Consider the following 7,242-nt stretch of genomic DNA (forward strand, 5'->3'; position numbering starts at 1 on the left):
GAAACACAGGCCTTAAATGACACATTAGACCAGATGTAATTTTCTTTTTTTGCGGTATCTTTGTCTGGTTTTGCTATCAGGGTAATTGTGGCCTCACAGAATGAGTTTGGGAGTTTTCCTTCCTCTGCAATTTTTTGGAACAGTTTCAGAAGGATAGGTGTGAACTCTTCTCTAAATGCTTGATAGAATTCGCCTGTGAAGCCATCTGGTCCTGGACTTTTGTTTGTTGGGGGTTTTTAAATCACAGTTACAAATTGCAGGCCAACATCACTGGTGGACATACACACAAAAATCCTCAACAAAATACTAGCAATCCAAATCCAACAATACATTAAAAGGATCATATACTATGATCAAGTGGGATTTATCCCAGGGATGCAAGGATTTTTCAATATCTGTAAATCAATCAGTGTGATACACTACATCAACAAATTGAAGAATAAAAACCATATGATCACCTCAATGATGCAGGAAAAGCTTTTGACAAAATTCAACACCACTTATGATAAAAACTCTCCAGAAAGTGGGCATAAAGGGAACATACCTCAACATAATAAAGGCCACATATGACAAACCTACAGCTAACATTATACTCAACAGAGAAAAGCTGAAAGCATTTCCTCTAAGACCAGGATCAAGACAAGGATGTCTACTCTTGCCACTTTTATTCAACATAGTTTTGAAAGTCCTAGCTATGGCAATCAGAGAAGAGAAAGAAATAAAAGGAATCCAAATTGGAAAATAAGAAGTTAAGCTGTCACTGTTTGCAGATGACAGGATACTATACATAGAAAATCCTAAAGACACTACCAGAAAACTACTAGAGCTCATCAGTGAATTCGGTAAAGTTGCAGGTCACAAAGTTAATACACCGAAATCTGTTGCATTTCTATACACTAAAAACAAAAGATCAGAAAGAGAAATTCAAGAAACAATCTCATTTACCATTGCATCAAAAAGAATAAAATACCTGGAATAAACCTACCTAAGGAGACAAAAGACCTGCCTGTACTCCAAAAACTATAAGACGCTGATGAAAGAAATCAAAGATGACACACACAGATGGAAAGATACACCATGTTCTTGCATTGGAAGAATCAATAATGTCAAAATGATTATACTACCCAAGGCAATCTACAGATTCAATGCAATCCCAATCAAATTACCAATGGCATTTTTCATAGAACTAGAACAAAATATCTTAAAATTTGTATGGAGACACAAAAGACCCCAAATAGCCAAAGAAATCTTGAGAAAGCAAAATGGAGCTAGAGGAATTAGGCTCCCTGACCAGACTATACTACAAAGCTATAGTCATCAAAAGAGTATGGTATTGGCACGAAGACAGAAATATAGCTCAATGGAACAGGATAGAAAGCCCAGAAATAAGCCCACGCACCTACAGTCAATTAATCTATGACAAAGGAGGCAAGACTATACAATGGAGGAAAGACAGCCTCTTCAATAAGTGGTGCTGGGAAAACTGGACAGCTACATGTAAAAAATGAAATTAGAACAGTCTTTAACACCACACACAAAAATAAACTCAAAATGGATTAAAGACCTAAATGTAAGACCGGACACTATAAAACTCTTAGAGGAAAACACAGGCAGAACAGTCTCTGACATAAATCGCAGCAAGATCTTTTTTGATCCACCTCCTAGAGTAATGGAAATAAAAACAAAAATAAATAAATCGGGCCTAATTAAACTCAAAAGCTTTTGCACAGCAAAGGAAACCATAAACAAAACAAAAAGACAACCCACAGAATGTGAGAAAATGTTTGCAAACGATGTGACAGATAAGGGATTAGTCTCCAAAATTTACAAACAGCTCATGCAGCTCAATATCAAAAAAACAAACAACACAATAAAAAAATGGGCAGAAGACCTAATGAGACATTTCTCCAAAGAAGACATACAGATGGCCAAGAGGCACATGAAAAGAGGCTCAATATAGCTATTTAGAGAAATGCAACTCAAAACTGCAATGAGATATCACCTCACACCAGTCAGAATGGCCATCATCAAAAAAACCTAGAAACAATAAATGCTGGAGAGGGTGTAGGGAAAAGGGAACTCTCCTACACTGTTGGTGGGAATGTAAATTGGTATAGCCACTGTGGAGAACAGTATGGAGGTTCCTTAAAAAACTAAAAATAGAGCTAGCATTTGATCCTGCAATCCCACTCCTGGGCATATATCCAGAGAAAACTATGCTCCAAAAGGATACATGCACCCAATGTTCATTGCAGCACTGTTTACAATAGCGAAGACATGGAAGCAACCTAAACGTCCATCAACAGATGAATGGATAAAGAAGATGTGGTACATATATACAATGGAATAGTACTTAGCCATTAAAAAGAATGAAATAATGCCATTTGCAGCAACAGGGATGGACCTAGAGATTGTCATACTGAGTGAAGTAAGTCAGACAAAGACAAATATCGTATGATATCACTTATACGTGGAATCTAAAAAAAAAATGATACAAATGAACTTATTTACAAAACAGAAACAGACTCACAGACGTAGAGAACAAACTTATGGTTAGTAGGGGTGATTGGTGGGGGGAGGGATAGTTAGGGAGTTCGGGATTGACATATACACACTGCTATGTTTAAAACGGATAATCAACAAGGACCTACTGTATAGCACAGGGAACTCTGCTCAACATTGTGTAACAACCTAAATGGGAAAAGAATTTGAGAAAGAATAGATACATGTATATGTATAACTGAATCACTTTGCTGTATACCTGAAACTAACACAACATTGTTAATCAACTATACTCTGATATAAAATAAAAAGTTTAAAAAAAAAGAGAGATGTAAGACGAATGAGGTGTCTATGGGTTGCTTGGGATTGGGACATACCTTCACAATAGTGCTTTTCATAGTGTATATCTGCCTCCCCACTGAATTAAGAGCTTCAAAGGGGCAGAGATTGTGTCTTACTCATTTTTTCCAATTTTTTAAATTGTGGTAAAATCACATAAAACTTACCATCCTAACCATTTTTAAGTGTACATTTCAGAGGTATTAAATACTTTCATAATATTGTGCAACCATCACCACCATCCATCTCCAGACCTCCTTCCACCTTGTAAAACTGAAGCCCTATATGAATTAAACAATAACCCCCATTCCTCTGAGCCCCAGCCCATGGCCACCACCATTCTACTTGCTGTCTCTGTGAATCTGATTACTCTAAGTACCTCATATAAGTGGAATCATACAGTATTTTTGTGACTGGTTTATTTCACTTATCATAATGTCCTCAAGATTCATCCATGTTGTAGTATATGTCAGAACTTCCTTCCTTTCTAAGTAGTATAAGAAACATGTTGCTTTAAACCACTAAGAATATGGGGTTGTATGTTATTGTGTCATAACAAAGCCTGTCCTGACTAGTACAGCGATAAATACCTAAAAGAATAAGAACTTATCTAGCAACTCTTCCAAGGACAGCTTTGTCATAAACCTTTGTAGCAGTCGCATGTGGACACCTTGGTTTGTCAACTAGGAGCAGGTTCACGTTCCCTTCTAAGGATGTTTACCTGGGAATTACAAGGTGATCACAATACAATGAGCTATAGTATTACGAAGAGACCACAGACAAATTGCCAAAATCCAGTAAATCTGAGAGGTGATGGGTTTTGAGTCTGATAAAAAATTAATTTAGTGGATATGTATGTAGACAAGCTACACTAGGGGGACTGGCTCCTGCAAAGGGTTGGAAGAAGGCCCTCATCCTCATTTCAGACAACTAGTGGTCATTCAGCTCTAATCTATCTACAGTCAGTTCTGTTCTCTCAATCTATAGGACAGTTCATAATGCAGGCACTCTGGACTCAGCTAGTTTTAGAAATGCTGGTATTAGTTATAGTGCTCATGGATTTTTCTCCACAAACTTATAGGTACAAAAATATTACTTTATTTCTATAAATCAAATTAACCTGGTTCTGAACTCCCAGTCACTTCAGGGGGAAAATATTCTATCTCAGCCATCTTGGGGATGGTCACCCTTCTCCCTAGAACTGAACAAGAATTCAGGGGACTTGTGTGGCTCCCAGCAAAGGGAAGAAGAGCCTCTGGTTCCTATGATTGCTGCTGAGAAGCTCATCATCCGACCTCACACAAAGGATAGGCAGATCCATCCTTCCACACCAAAGCATGGGGACACCTCCCCATAACCCTCAAGGCCATGACTGTCTCCAGCATCCACACCTTCTATCCCACCAGAGCGCTGGAGAAGCTGCATGGAAGCAGGACACAGTTCTACATCACTTAAAGGACAAAACATCCATCTCCATCCTCACTTCAGGGAAGGGCCACTTCTGCTTCCTCACTTCTTATAAAGGAAGGAATAGCTTACCTACCACACACAATTTGGTGTATCTTGAAAGGAGAGTGTCGAGAGCGGGTGCCAAGTCTGTGCACTCTTGGGCTTGCAGGAGAGAATTCCAGTGAATCCACCTGAGGCTGATTAGAACCCCTTACCTGACAGATATGAAGTACGCCTACAAAGGCCCGAAGCCTGAGCTTTTCCCATGAGTTCTCTTCCTCAGCCTCTGATCAGAGAGGTCTGATCAGCCGCCTCAACACATAACCTTCAGAGAGTCCCTGGAGTGAACCGCAGCCCTGGGAGGACTGTATTCCCAGCCTCCTCAACCCAAAGGACTTGCTTGAAGCTGAGGGCGTGATGTTGGTCTTTGGATCCAGCATCAGTTGCTGACTCCTCCTGCCTCAACCATGGCTCCAGCTGCAGGTGGTGAAAGCCTTTAGCCTGTGGTTCAGCACTGCCAAGCCCTGGAGTCCATGAGATGGATGCCATACCCACCAGCAGGCAGCAGATTCATCTGTAGCCCTAAACCCTAGGCCCAGTGTGTCTAGGGAAAAGCTAGTCCCATGGGCTGGGAACCCTTGGAAAAAAGAGAGGAAGACAGTTCCTGGCTTGCATTTATTTCTCCACAGGACCTGAAGCAGCCCTCTGAAACTGACCCCTCATCTTGGCTCTTTCAAACACCCCTGACTCCACCTAACATCCTCAGGGAGCTAGGTCATTCTCTCTGTTGCTTGTCCCTCCCTATCTCAACCAGGACCTGGTATTTTACATCACTCCAGATGGACCTCTCTGGGACCACACCTTCTCTCTACTGGTCATACAAATTGCCATGTCACAGCAAGGTCTGTCCCTGGGACCCATCAGACAGAATTTTTAAATTGCAGAAATATTTCTTACTGCTTTGATTGCTAGTTTTTCCTCCAACTGGTGAAAATGATCTTTAAAAATTCCAACCTTGGCTCTACTACAACCAAAAAGGCAAGTTCAATCCCCACACCTGTGAGATAGGATCTCTGTGCAGTTGACCAAGAACAGTCTGTTGTAGCCATGACCGCCCCCCTCTGACAGGGGCAGAGTAGCCAGGAGGGACAAGGCCCAGCCAATACCTAAAGGAGCCCTCTCCTGCCATCACTTGTGGGGCTACTGGGGAAAGGTAGGGAGCCAGGAGACCCCTGGGAAAAGATGTGAGTCTGCCTCCTGTTGGGTTAGGGCCAGTGGTATGCTGGAATTCACTTGGTTCATGAGAGTGAACAGGGAGCATCTCTTTCTGGCTCTACTTTCAGTAAGGTCACGTGGGTAGCAGCAGACCACTGGTTAGGGGTGACAAGCTGAGAGTCACAATTTATGGACCAGGGACCAGAACCAAAAACAGAGGGGAATTTCAGAGTGAAGACCAGAAAGTGGGCAATCTTTAGAGTTTGGAGGTAAACACAAACACAAGCCCCATCCCCAACCCTCTCCCTGGCTGCTTTTATGCGCAAAAGCCAGTCAGGTCTCTGGTTGCCAGAATCCTCACAATTCTACCTGCAGGAACCCTGCACCCTTCTTCACCTCCCTTATCATTGGATCCTCTCCCATCCCACACCCCCACAGTCCAAAGATAATGCAATCAGTTATTCACACTATCTCTTTGGGAGCTGGTTTCACATTTCCATGCTATCACTCACTCTTGGGGCTTGAACTTTCCACAGCCTAAGACGTGGCTCTCCTCCCTTCATGCCTATTTCCATCCTTCCTCAGTTTTCCTACATTCCTCATCCCATCTTCCTCCAACCAGAGCCACTACCCAAGGACCAAATGCCCCAAATCCACTGTGATCTGGTTCCCCCTCCTTGGGAAACTCTTCTCCCCTTTTCACAGAGACCCCAGATCCTACTGAAATCTCCCATTTCCCTTCATCCCTCGAAATGAAACTAACCCATAACCTCAAGAGAGCAGAGTGAGTGAGGATAAACCAAAGAATACAGAGCCCCCCCTCCATTCCCGTATAGAAAGACCAATAAGGTCTCCAAGACATCTGAAGATTATGAAAATGACAGGCCCTGCCTCCCAAAACCTGGACACTGGCAGCTAAGATCTCACCAGAGATGACCCAGGACAGGATGTCTGTGTGAGGCAATGACTCTCCTCCCACCAAATGAGGCTTAAAGTGACTGCATGTGTCATGCTTATCAGATGGTTAAGCTATATGATTATGGCAGAATAGGCCAAATTTTATAATAACAACCTCTACTGGTATAGGGAGTGCTTTATTGTTTACATGTTCTCTCATTTAATCCTTGCAGCAACCCTGAGGTAGGTATTATTATCCCCACTTTACAGATGAGTAAGCCATAGTTCCAAGGTTAGATTACTTGCTGAGGAACATACACTTATTAATGGCGAAACCATTGATAATTCAAAACCCAAGGGGACTCTTGAGTAGTTCGCAGGCTGCTGCCAAGGAAAGTAGAGCTGAAAACTTCAACTGGGAAAGGCTGGACCATTCACTGGAGCCCAAGGGAGTCCCTCAGCAGGGATGAATGAGGCACATTCACAGGCCAAGACAGGAACTGAGCAGGAGAAGCCTAGAGCATCTGAGAGTTGTGAAGCAGGAAGAGGTCTTTAAATTTGGTGAGAGCTGACAGTGTCTTCAAATATGCACAGAGCCCACCTTCCAGGAAACGGAGCAACAGGAAGGTATCCAGCGGCTGCCAGTCCAGGGGCTGGCCAAAGGGCAGGAAGAGCTGCCCCTGCCTGGCACCACCCCAGCTTGGCCAACATGTGGTGACCTTGGGGCGTGGTCCTTTAACTTTGTTAAGGCTTGAGAATCTAATGAGAGTCACAAACCAAGCCCCACCACCACCAGAAAAATACAGACACACATATACAGACAGCAACTTGCATGCGATT

Source organism: Balaenoptera ricei, chromosome 13 (assembly GCF_028023285.1).
Source record: "Balaenoptera ricei isolate mBalRic1 chromosome 13, mBalRic1.hap2, whole genome shotgun sequence".
Taxonomy (NCBI): domain Eukaryota; kingdom Metazoa; phylum Chordata; class Mammalia; order Artiodactyla; family Balaenopteridae; genus Balaenoptera; species Balaenoptera ricei.